Below are 13907 nucleotides of genomic sequence, written 5' to 3'. Positions count from 1 at the left end.
ACTCACTTTATTTAAAACCAAATTTTTACAGTTATAAATTAATGATACTGAAATCTGGCATCATAACTCTGCTGGTCATCCAGTTAATCAGTATAGCAGTATCAGGAAAAAGGAGTCAATGTCCTGAGATGCAGGGGTTAGAGACTGGTCAGAAAAGGAAAACCAGATCGCAGCACTAGATTCCTTCTTAGGCAAGTAACTGAGGAAAGCAGTTGGGCCTGAGAGACAAGAGCAGAAAACGGTCACTGAAACCAATGGACAAAAGGCAACTTAGTTTTATAGGAAGGTGGCGGGGAGCTAGCCCAATTATTGGAACTTAGGTACAAGGTAGGGCCATTTTGATTCATAGACAGAATTTATTTCAACTAGTATGAGACTTCCTGATTTCTACCTTCCTCCAAAAGTGGCTGGGTGGGCATTTTTACCTTTAAGAGTAAAATCAGAAGATCAAAAATTCAATGGAAGGAAATGGAATAGACATCTAACAAATACCTTTGATAAACCCCGAGGATACTGTATTGTATGATACTCTTTATGATTATACTTCTCGTAAGAATGGGGGCGCCTGGGTGGCTCAGTCGGTTAAGTGGCCGACTTCGGCTCAGGTCATGATCTCACGGTCCGTGAGTTCGAGCCCCACGTCGGGCTCTGTGCTGACAGCTCAGAGCCTGGAGCCTGTTTCAGATTCTGTGTCTCCCTCTCTCTGACCCTCCCCTGTTCATGCTCTGTCTCTCTCTGTCTCAAAAATAAATAAATAAACGTTAAAAAAAATTAAAAAAAAAAAGAATGGAATCACAGAATTAGATAAACTCTCAGTTATTCCATTTTCATATTATCATTCGTTTGCAGTCTGATTTGGATAAGAACTCCCTATCATTGCCTCCCAGTCTGGTCAGTATTGCGTAGCCTCTTTTTAGGAGCAACCTAATCACATGACTCAATAGCAGACTCATCTGTTGATATGACTCCTCTGCTGATATGAGTCTTTTTCCTAGTTTCTGACTTCTTTTTGCCCTACTTGAGGCATTAGTGTTTACAGGGTTGCCCAGAGACTGTGTTTGTCAGCGTTAGTTTTCTCTTTGTATCAGTCCTCACTAGCATCTATGCTTTCCTAGCCCACCCTAATTCCTCTTCCTTACTTCCCACACCTTGCTCTTTTTCCTGCCAAACAATTTTGGTGCCATTGCAAAAGAATTATTAATTTTGTAGGATGAAGATTAATTTTAGCCTAATGTAAATGATATTTAAGTATAATAGAACTATTTCTTGGTGTAATTTCATTATTCTAAAGTTATTTTGATAATTTACCTACTAAGAAGGTCTTTTGGTAATTGCAACTGAATGTTTTTTCTCCAAATATTTATTTTACTTTAGAGTGATATGAACATCATAGAGTTTAAATTATGGTTTAAAAATATTTTTGTCTTCAGGGGCGCCTGGGTGGCGCAGTCGGTTAAGCGTCCGACTCCAGCCAGGTCACGATCTCTCGGTCCGTGAGTTCGAGCCCCGCGTCAGGCTCTGGGCTGATGGCTCAGAGCCTGGAGCCTGTTTCCGATTCTGTGTCTCCCTCTCTCTCTGCCCCTCCCCCGTTCATGCTCTGTCTCTCGCTGTCCCAAAAATAAATAAACGTTGAAAAAAAAAATTTAAAAAAAAATATTTTTGTCTTCAGATATGAGCAGATGTTTTTCTAGTGATTTTAGCACAGACTTTTAGAATAGAACAAATGTACTCTTAAGGAATATTTTAACCAAATAATTTCACATACAGGTTAGCACTGAAAAAAATTTGTTGTTTAGAAAAGCAGGCACTCCTATATAAAAACTGCCAGCGGGAATTAAATGTTTTCCTTTTAATTTTATCGATGTATATAATAAAAAGAGTATTATTATATAGTTGTATTAAAACTTTTGACAAAGTATTTATTATGAGATTTCTAAAAACTTGATTTTATAAGGAAAATGGGAAGTGGATTATGATTATTTTAGTCCTTTTTGGTACCATTTACCACAAGTTTTTTCAGCCGTTATTTTTCTTAAATGAATATTTATTATCTGTTTATGTGCCTTTTTCAGTAGTATTTATCAAAATATATCTTTTATTTAAAACTGTTAGTCAGAATATATTTATTTCATATATGGTTAATAATTTTCTCTACTCTTATCTTCTTCTGTTAACAGATTTTATCTAGAATAATCTTTCCTAACCTCAGACTCATTTTATGGTCCTTTATTTTATATTTCTTTCCTGGTATTTCTTCATACTGCTTAAATTATCAATGAAATGCTATCTTTTATTTGGTCCCAAATTTTACCTGAATTAAACTTTTATATGTTCCCACATGCTATTTTTGATATCTTAATCCGACTCATATTCTTCGTTCAAATCAGATTCACAGCATAATTGGATAGTAACTCTTTCCAATACATTCTTTAATTTCTTTAAATTAAATAATTTTAATGTTTTTGTTAGGAGATCTGCTACTCCTCAAAATTCAGTAGGAGAAGAAATAATAAAGTAAGTGGGGATGTTGCAGGTTCCTATTAGTTATGAATGTGTGAATTACTAATTAAGAATAATTCTTATTTTAAGAAAGTCTATACATGATCTATAAGTGTAGGTCCCTAGAAGATACTACTACTGAATGATACTATGTATTAAATGGTTGTCGGGGCGCCTGGGTGATTCATTCCATTGAGTGTCCAACTTTGACTCAGGCCATGATCTCAGTTCGTGAGTTTAAGCCCTGAATCGGACTTTGTGCTGACAGCTCAGAGCCTGCAGGGAGCCTGCTTCGGATTCTGTGTCTCCCTCTCTCTCTCTGCCCTTCCTCTGCTCACATTCTGTCTCTCTCAAAAATAAATAAACACTAAAAAAAATGCCTGTGATGTCTGGATACTGTATAACAAATCTAAGTTATTTTTACCCCACAGGTACACACAATTGTATTAATTATAATTCCATAATGTGACAAATTCTCATTGTTCACAACTGTTTCTAAAGAGAATAATAGGTTTCTATCTTGAATAACATACAGTATGAAAAAAATCAGAAAGATAGATAATATAACTCAGAAAATGAATGAGATATTAGATAGTATTTTACTTACGTTATAATGCTACAAAATGATAGAGGCTTTTCTCTTTACAATAGAGCCTATTTGAGCCTATATTCCCATATCATTCTGTTTATAATATTTTTATTCTTTATCCTGTTCTCAGTTATTTTTTTCAAATATCCCTAATTTCTCTTATTGGAACTTCTAAACTGCCACACACACAAAAAAGCAAGTGCTTAAAATAACTACTTTTTTTGTGTTATTTTGTGGAGGGGGTGCATATTCCATCACATCTGCATTTCTCCTTATGGGGATATGTCCTGCTATTGAATGTAGAGTGTCTGCTTGCTAATCGTTCAGCTCCGAGTGTTCTGATGGGGTGTGTTAGTCTAGAGGAGCATGTATGGTAGCATCTGAGTTACTAGGGCAGCCTCACTGACACCTGTTTCAGGAACTATTGAAAGTTTTTATTTATCTTCGTTGAATCTTATGTTCAGATATTTAAACATCTTATTTCAATGAGTATAAAGAAATCTATGAACTATACAAATGAAAATTTCTTCAAACTAGGTTGTATGCCAAGATCTAATTACAAACTAGTAAGATACATATTTTTAGAGTGGCCACACAGATTCTGTACCTTCAACGGAGTCACCTTTACAGGTGACACATGCAAGCCAATTATGTTGCTATTGCCCAGATAGTTTTTGGAAGCTCTCTTTTGAAATTTCCTTCAGAATCCTCTCATGACATTGTAACATAAATTATTTCTTTATAGTCTCAGAAGTGTGATACTATACTCATCAGACTTTGGCCTGATAAATGTGCATTCAAAAACAATGTTGGGGCGCCTGGGTGGCTCAGTCAGTTGGGTCATGACTTCGGCTCAGGTCATGATCTCACAGTTCATGAGTTCCAGCCCCAAGTGCGTCGGGCTCTGTGCTGACAGCTCGGAGCCTGGAGCCTGCTTCGGATTCTGTGTCTCTTTCTATCTCTGCCCCTCCCCCACTTGTGCTCTGTCTCTCTCTGTCTCTCAAAAATAAATAAATGTAAAGAAAAATAAAAAAAAACAATTATTCACAAATATTAAGAATGTGTGTGTGTGTGTATCTGTGCAAGTGAAATACAGATCAGTTTATAACTTTGAAATGAAGTCAGTTTGCAACTTTTGAAAGGTGATACATAATATTTAGATTAAATTTCATAAAATAACACTCTTTAATAAAGTTAAGTCAGTGGCCGTTTCCCACTCTGTTGCACAAATCCAATTTTCATTTATCTTTTCTTTAAATTTCATAATCAGGAGAGGCTTTATAAACTGATTATACCAATACATTTGCCTGTGTCCTTTAAAATATTAAGACATCTACATTAGAAAACTGACTGCTACAAATGAGCTTATCTATATAAAATTTAATTTATTAACTATAAGGTATGTAAAATCAAGCTCATTCTCACATAAATTTCCTCATTCCTCTTAATTTATCTTGTCTTATTAGCTGTTATTTTAGCTCTCTACAAATACCATTTATTCTTCAAATTGATGAAGTAATTATAAGAATAACAACAGGGCCACAAATAAAAAACATTATTGAATGGGATCAAAATCAGTGAAAAAATGACACAGTGGAAATCTTGTAGCTATACAGTAGATCAGAAGCTAAAATTAAAACCAGAACTTACTGTTTTTGTTCCTGTCACCTCAGAAACAGAGCTTAATTCTTTTCCTTCTCTTGCCTAAGGAGAGATTTTTAATTGCTTTGTCACTTTTTTGTAATATTAAAGAAGGGGACTAGGTTTGTGCTTATATAAAAGTAGCTCTTAATACTGAACTAACTCATAATGACAAAAAATTATAATTAGAAAATATGGAATTTTCCATGAATGTAAAAGATAAAGTCTTTTTATCAGTCAGCTGTGTTAAACACTAAACTACAAAAGCCACACTGTTCTTTACACATTTGTAAAGTTAAAATTTCGTCATTTACTTAAATGCAAAACTCCATTTGTGGCCTATTAATATCTGATCCCACTTGGTAGTGATGATAAACATTGCTTCCTGGATACAGTAGTTTATAATAAACTTACTGTGATCTCTGTGAAGCCCATCAGAGATGAAGAGTGTAGTGATGGGGCACGCCAGGGCATCATCACTTCCACTGGTTCCTTCTAAATATTTTAATATGTTTAATCTTTCTTTTTTAAAGTTTATTTATTTATTTGAAAGGTGGGGGTGAGGGGCAGAGAGAGAGGGAGAGAGAGAATCCCAAGCAGGCTCTGTGCTGTCAGTGCAGAGTCCGTTGCGGACCTCCATCTCACAAACTGCGAGATCATGACCTGAGCCGAACCAAGAGTCAGACGCTTAACTAACGTAGCCACCCAGGTACCCCAGTATGTTTACTCTTTCAAAACATCAGTTTGGTCACTGAGGAAGTACACCCGAGAACACTAATTATCTACATACATAATAGAACACTGCCTAGCAGTGTAAGGATTTATAACTATGGTTTTATATATACAAATATGTATATATGATTTGATACACAAATCATATATATATGCTTATATAGATAAGCCATGTGTATGTATATATCTTTGTAGCTAAGCACAATACACAAGTGGTAACATTTTTCTCTAACTTTTGAAATATTCAGCTTTGGCCCTATGAAAGCTTTCCTGCTGTATATGGTGAATTTTGTGATTTTTCTTAACTATGCTATAGATTTCTTTTAGATATCTTTCCTGTTTTCTTATGAAACATAATTCTGCATGGCTGACTATGCTCAATTATTCTACAACTCATACATTTTGAAAAGGAGTAATATCTTACCATATTATTCTCTAATGAACAAGAGTTGCTTTTGCATTCTGATCTTAGCACTTTATTTCCTTGGGGTCTGAAATAGAGCTTCACATTCTCTTTTTTGTTCGCCTTATATTTGTTACAAATTTTCTCCTTTTTTTATATGGACATATTTTCTCTCTAGTGCCTGGAGCAACTATACTAATTATTTTATCAAGTATATTCTTATTCATAAAGATATGCTAAGCAGGCTTAAATATTAAAAACGTATATAAAAACCAAAAAGTTTATTGCTATGATCTCTAAAAACCAGAAGTCTTTACTTGCAGATTTTTAGTGGAATAAGGAATAAATTATTACTTCTAAAGATTTAGCTTTATCCAGTTTACTGAGGCATTAATGAAAAGACCAAATAAAGCTGCCTTTTTTTTTTTTTAGTGAGACAAAACTTTCTTATTGATAGATGTGTGATAGTGATATTGAACTGGGAGGAAAAATTAGTTGTTATTTAATTCTCTATTTTATGTAGATAGTATTTTTTTCTTGTTTTCACGAAGATAAACTTCACTGTAGTATAAGATCATCATACCAGTAGAGAATTTGGGAGATTTTTTATTCCATATATTTTTCTTTAGACAAGTTTAAGAAGTAAGGCAAAATAATATATCAAAAAGGCAAAATAATATCAAAAAGGCAAAATAATATATTTGTAAATCTGTGAATATAGATACAGTGACATAATTTATCATCTTTCCCCCAAAAATACAAATCTTGACTTGAAATAAAGTTAAAATATTGTCAAGAAATATGTAACAAAAATTTCTCATAGTATAACTTGAAGATATAATTTCTTCAATAGTATATGTTAATATCTAGCAATGCATGCATTCTAAAAACAGTTACTGTGTGACATGATTTTGGTACATTCAATTCAATGTTACTTGAATAATATGAGATTTTATTAGCTCCCACAGAATTAATAATGAGTAGTCCAATGATGTCACTAAAAATCTGAGTTTTGTTTTCCTTTCCCTATCTTTTTGTTCTGTCTTCTGTGGTATAAAATTTATCTTCATTTTCATACCGGTTTCCCTTGGGGTGGTGATAGGTCTGCCAAAAGCCACTGTGGCTGTATGTATCTTTATCCAGAGAAGACAAAGAAAACAAAAGTCCTGAGATCCACCCTGGGGCACCTGGGTGGCCCACTTGGTTAAGCATCTGACTCTTAATCTTAGCATAGGTCTTGATCTTAGGGTCATGAGTTCAAGCTCCACCTTGGGCTCTACACTGGGCTGGATACCTACTTAAAAAAAAAAAAAAAAGACTGCCGAGATCCACTGTAATTGGACAGGCTTAGATCTCTTCTGCCATCCCTAAAACAACCAGCCAATCAAACCCTTCCCTTGGAGCATAAGGTTGATTTCTGCTTTCTGTTAGGATCAGGAGCTAAGGGGCAGATACATGAATAATAATCATGGTACTGTTTTGGAAGAGAAAGGTGGAAATACATACTAGGTTAATGATCAGGAAAGCCAATAAGAAGTAACCATTGTAATACCTCTTTGTCATTTTAAACTATTTGCTTAGTTTTTCTTTTACATTTTGGTATGTTTTTCAGGTTATTGTATAAAAACTCTTAGGAGAACTGCAAGCCCAATTGTTGAGAAATACACTTAGTACACATCTCAGTCATACTAAAGTCTGTATTCATATTTGCACTGTTATACATCATGACTTTTAAAATCTCAATCTCACTGTATACTTTATTTTTCTCTCATGTGCTTAAAAATGTATGCTTACCAAAACTGTGTATATCTATTATCTGTTTTGAACTTTCTATTTTGCTTTAATGATCTGTTTCTATAGAAACACCTCAGTTTACTCAGCTCTAGTTCTTACAGGCTACTGACATAATCTTCCTTTCTCACATTTCAAAAAATGACAGTTATATTAAATTTCATTGTCCCGAAAATTTCTAAGAGTATTAGATACTGTCATTACTTAGCTTAACCCAGGATGATATTATCTTATTATAGATAAACATTTTTATCATGAACTTACAGTCAAAACATAATAATTTTATATTTAGAATATTAGAAAATGGCCATTCAAATTTAGTCAACTTTTTAAGCTTGGTGAAAAAAAAAATGTGACTTAATCTTTGCATGCATGTTGCTACAGCTTCAAACATTCAACTTTTTGTAACTCACTTCCATCATAATGTTGCAGAATAACTCCAGTGGTATAAATAAATTTTTTATTTAGTGTCTGTAGATATTTCATATTATTTCAATTAATAAGGTAGATTTTGTGCTATCAACGTTTAGGATTCTGGGAGAAAAACCAAAACTGAAACCCAAGTTAGTATTAAACTCAAATACTGAAAAAGCATCAAATTTTAAAAAATGGTAATAGAGGCATTCAGTTGGAAATGGAGAGTGTATCAGTCAGGATTCTCCAGAGAAGTAGAACTGTGTGTGTGTGTGTGTGTGTGTGTGTGTGTGTGTGTGTGTGTGTGTAAATACATAAAATATATGATTTAAAGAGATTTATATTAAGGAATTGAGGCCAATTCAGCTGGAAACTCAGGCACAATTTTTATGTTACATTCTTGAGGCAAAGTTTTATTCAAGGAAACTTCAAGTTTTGCTCTTAAGACCTTCAACTGATTGGATGAAGCCCATCCACATTATGGAGGGTAATCTATAAAATCAACTGATTGTAGACATATACAAAATATCTTCCCAGCAACATCTAGACTACTATGTGGTCAAGCAACTGGACTCCATAGTTGAGCCAAGTTGACACATAAAATATAACCATCACAGAGAGCAAGTGAAAATTATGTCAATGTAAAATATTTTAATTCTCAATAAATCTATTTCAGGAGAAACAGATAAAGCATAATTTCTAATGTTTAATAATGTGCTCGTTGCTCTACTAGCCGTATAGACTTAGACTTTGAGTTTCTTTAATTTGTAATCCTCCCTACATTGGATGGATTTATCTTTAAGGCCATCTCCATTTTCTGGGCCATTTTATTTTCCGTCTCAAGTTTCACCTCAAAATTTAATACAAATAAAGCACTGAGAAATATTAATTTAAAATTCCAGGGTTTTGTTCGTTCAAGGAAGGCATTAAACTTTCTGGTTCATGGGTGAGATAAAGCCCTCCATGGACTTGCAGGCCTAAACCTGTGATTTTATCTTCAGATGAATAGCCATCTCCTGCTTATAAAGTATTTTCGTTTTATAGCTTTAATTTTCATCATCTGTAAAATGGGATAATAATAGTGCCCACCTTAGAAGTTTGCTGTAAGGATCAAACATAATGATACATTAAAGCGCTTCCCACTTGATGCCCATCCTACAACATGACAGGGAATCTAAATGTTTTTGCTTTCATTATCATAAGGGTTGTTTGCCTTATTATTATTGTTGTTGTTTTGATTATGATTATTTTTCAGGCAATCTGTGGCGTGTTCTATGTACAGTATTTTATTTAATTTTCACAATAAAGCAATACAGCTTAAAGATAAAATACATCTATATCTATATCTCTATATCTATCTGTCAATGGATTGATCCATCTATATTTCTACTTAAACAGGAGGACACTCAATTTTAAAGCATCAAGAAATATGCCCAAAGTTATATAATAAACAAGTAACAGAAGCAAGATTCAAATTCAAGTTTCCCTAAGACAACTTGTGCTTATTCTACTTCAGCAAACTCTGCCTTTTTATTCACTTATAAATAGTTTTAAATAACATATATTTCTTTCAGTTGTGAAAGTAATACGTAGCTATTCAAATTTTATGCATATATTATAAAACGGAACCTAATAGCGTGCAAAATATTACCTATTATTTTAAATGATGGTCTGATTAGTATAGTAATTCATGGACCTTGTGGACATTTTTTTAAAAGAATAAAATAGGAAATGAAAATCTGAGTGCCTCTATCCATATTCAATATTTGCATTTTAAAAGATATTCTGGGGGCGCCTGGGTGGCGCAGTCGGTTAAGCGTCCGACTTCAGCCAGGTCACGATCTCGCGGTCCGTGAGTTCGAGCCCCGCGTCGGGCTCTGGGCTGATGGCTCAGAGCCTGGAGCCTGTTTCCGACTCTGTGTCTCCCTCTCTCTCTGCCCCTCCCCCGTTCATGCTCTGTCTCTCTCTGTCCCAAAAATAAATAAAAAAAAAACGTTGAAAAAAAAATTAAAAAAAAAAAAAAGATATTCTGCTTTAATCTAGCAGTTCTTACAGTCTTCTTCATCCCAATGGCTGGGGATAGAAATTGGATATAATTTGTACCTTTCTACATTACCTCCCGGGATACATTTTCTAAGACCACCACCCTGTCCTTTCTTTTCTGTAAAACCAACACAAATCCTGGGCACAGTCTACAATAGACAGGGCTGTGCACTCACAGATCCACCATCTGATGGCTTCTCCCGCAGGTATCTGCCTGACTGCCTCATCACATCTTTCCTGTCTTGATCCAAAGATATCTTCTCAGGGAGGCCTTCTCTTTGTCTCTAAAAAGGTTACTCCTTCTCCACCTTGTCAGGTCTCCTAGTATGTAGCTCCTACATATACAGCTTCTTTATTGTCTATCCAGGCTGAATATTAACTTCTGAGGCTTAAAACTTTTTGGTCTATTTTATTCACTACTGAATCTCTAGCTACTATAACAGATGTTTGGTATATGGTAGATGCTTAATAAATACTTGTAGTATGATTGGATTAATTAATAAAGTCAGCCATACTGATTTTGTGCTAATTTCAAAGCACTATCAACCCAAGAACATACACAGTTCTTCCTGTCAAATGAAATAGAGGGCTGATAATAGATGTATTTCCTCATTTAAGAGATTAATAAATAAAAGAGTGACACTAATGATTTGCTAAGAATCTTAAAGATGCTTTAAAATTACTAAAATCCCTTGACATTGGTCTTTGTTTTTCTGCTTTTGTTGCAATAGAATAAATGTGTTTTTCTTGGTAATTCTTTCAGTGTGGTGTCCTAACAATGTTAGTAATTTAGCTATAGTTAGTAATTACTATACGGAAAATGCAGCAGTGATATTAAGAAGTCTCAAACCTGACAACAACCACAGTCCAGTGCTGGGCATGGGCAGGAGACTGGGTGGCTCAGGACAAGGAGGCGGAATGCAGGGCCCTGCACACATGGGCCGGGCAGGCCTGTGGGGCCACTGGCTTCCTGAGATTGGACTCCAAGAGGAATGTGCAGGGACCTGCCGTTGTTTAGTATAATCACTTAGTCATGATCTCATTGTTATTGATTCCTATTTTCTTAAACTCACAGGCATGTTCAGGAAATATTTTTTAAAGTTGCATGGACAGTAGATTTTTTAAGTCTTTGAATAGCACATTTAAAAATAAACTGTACCTGGGCATAGTATATTTGGGGGATACACTTAAAAAAGAGATATTTACCCAAAGAAAACCTTCAACTGCTAGAATTCACCAAGATTTAGAGATTCATTTCCTATTTATTCAGCTTCTCTAAACATGAGTCTAAATGAGAAATATTCATTATTTTGTCTTCAATTTAAGGGATATGTTTAACGTGATATCCATATATATTCCTATCTGATTTTCTCTTTCTCCAGACATAAATCTAAACAAGAAAATATCCAGTATTTTTCATCTAATTTAAACAATATCCAGTATTTTTATCCAATTTAAATAACATTGTTGTTTGTTTCAAACACATACTAGATGCGAACCAAACCATAAGAGACTCTTAAAAACTGAGAACAAACTGAGGGTTGATGGGGGGTGGGAGGGAGGGGAGGGTGGATGATGGGTATTGAGGAGGGCACCTGTTGGGATGAGTACTGGGTGTTGTATGGAAACCAATTTGACAATAAATTTCATGTTAAAAAAAAAGAAAAAAAAGGAATGAACAATCCAGTTCTTAAAACATTAAAACAAGGAATAAAACCCATTGTACATATCAGCCAGTGGTTTGTGCCAAAGCTTTAAATATTCTACAGAGGACATGTGATGCCTGTCTGAGACAGAGTCCCTGAAATGAATACATCCCATAACTTCGTGCTTAGAAATGGATTAGGAGGAAATATGCAAGTACTAAGCTACTAATACAAGCAATGCTAAGGTAAGAATAATTGGAAAGTGAACAGATAGGGCTGTTTCCCTCAGAATTATAGCATTCTGCACCTTCACCAATCTAAACACATTGTTTTACACTAAGTTTTATTTATACAATTCTCAAGAAAACACTGAAAATTCTGATGAATTTTGAGTTCCTATGATACATCAATCTTTAGTCTGATATTCTTTAGGCAGAATACTCAAGGAATTTATCTACCTTTTGAGATTGCTGAGAATCCATAGAGCTATAGAAGTGGGAGATAAGCATATTTTTAAGTAACTTGAGTTTTCAGACATGATTTTATTTTCAGTGTCTTTTATGTCTGTCATCCAATTACTCTGTGATCCCTGACACTTGGGTGGGTGGTAGGAGCTTGAGAGATAAAACTATTGATTCTCAGTAATTTTATTCTTATTCTGGAAATGAGTGAGCCAAGAAAAGCTGGTCCCTTAAGGCATTCTTTCATTTTACTCATGAAACCTGTACCTGGTTCTTATGACCCATCATGCCATGCTTCTTCTCCCTAGGAGATACCAGCCTCCTCTGTTCCAAGTCATACATGCTGTGCTCATCTCACTTCAAAGCTTTATTTCACATTTGTCTGTTGAGCATGCTTTTCTTTCCCTTTCATATCTCTAAAACCTATCTCTCTTTCACACTCATGAGGTGTGCAGAGGCTATAGTTTCTGTCCTTAAAGGGATTTGAGTTCCTTTATTCCTTTATTATGTACTGGATGTGCATTAGAGTTGTTTTTCCACTTAGGCTGGGGACTCACTCTTGACTGTGACTCAGTCCCTGTATTGCATTGCCAACAATGCTGAATATAGTCGGGGATGAATACCTGGGCCATGATCAATAGACAATATCATAAAAAATATTACCACTGGGGAACCTAGGTAGCTCAGTCGGTTAAGCTTTCGACTTCATCTCTGGTCGTATAGTTCTTGGGTTTGAACCCCGCATCGGGCTCTCTGCTGTCAGCATGGAGCCTGCTTCAGATCCCCAATCTCTCTCTCTCTCTCTCTCTCTCTCTCTCTCTCTCTCTCTCAAAAACAAATAAGCATTAAAAAAAATTAGAAAAAACTATTATCAGCTGTTGGAATCATAAAGCAGAGAGAGAGAGTGAGAGAGATATCAAATGAACAGTGCTTTTCAAATATTAGAAAATATGTAAACTATATTATAGTACCTATACGCAGGTAATGGATTTGTGCAAATTATAACTGTAACTTACATTTCTTGATTTATATCATCTTCTAATCACTTGGATTATCTATACCTATATTAGTTTTCCAATGTTCCCATAACCATTTACCATAACCCTGGTGATTTAAAACAACACAAATTTATTCGCTCGCAGTTCTGGAGATCATAAATCTGAAATCAAAGTGTTGTGCTCCCTCTGAGTGCTCTAAGAGAGAATCCTCCCTTGCCTCTTCCAGTTCATGGTGGCTGTCAGCATTTTTTGGCTTCCTTGGCTATAGCTATATCACTCCAATCTCTGCCTCAATATTGGCATTACCTTTTCCTTTTCAGTCTGTGGTTTTTCTTATTATTTCTATTATAAGGACATTTGTCACGGGATTTAATACCCACTTGGGTACTCTAGCATGAACTCACCTCAAGATCCTAATTACAACTGCAAAGACCCCTTTTTTTCAAGTAAGGTGACATTCAGAGGTTCCAGGGATTTGGTGGTAGACACATCTTTTGGGAGGACATGATTCAACCTACTACAACAACTAAAGTACATGTGGTAAATAAATGTAAAATGAATTAGTTTTTCATTTTCTGAACCTGAAAATTTTAAGTAAATTAATATGTTGATGTATAATGAAAGATCCATAAGAATTGGTGGGATGTTTTTTCTTTCACTACATGTATTTTGCATTTCCTGGTTTAAAAA

General features: G+C 34.8%; 1 protein-coding gene across 2 annotated transcripts in view; it reads left to right on the top strand.

Annotated features, from left to right (window-relative positions):
* The window catches only part of EDIL3 (EGF like repeats and discoidin domains 3), a 418218-nt gene that overhangs the window by 150291 nt on the left and 254020 nt on the right, over positions 1-13907 (top strand). The window lies entirely within an intron of this gene.

Source organism: Lynx canadensis, chromosome A1 (genome assembly GCF_007474595.2).
Source record: "Lynx canadensis isolate LIC74 chromosome A1, mLynCan4.pri.v2, whole genome shotgun sequence".
Taxonomy (NCBI): Eukaryota; Metazoa; Chordata; class Mammalia; order Carnivora; family Felidae; genus Lynx; species Lynx canadensis.
Note: the sequence above shows the minus strand (reverse complement) of the source record. Positions and strands in the feature narration are given on the sequence as shown.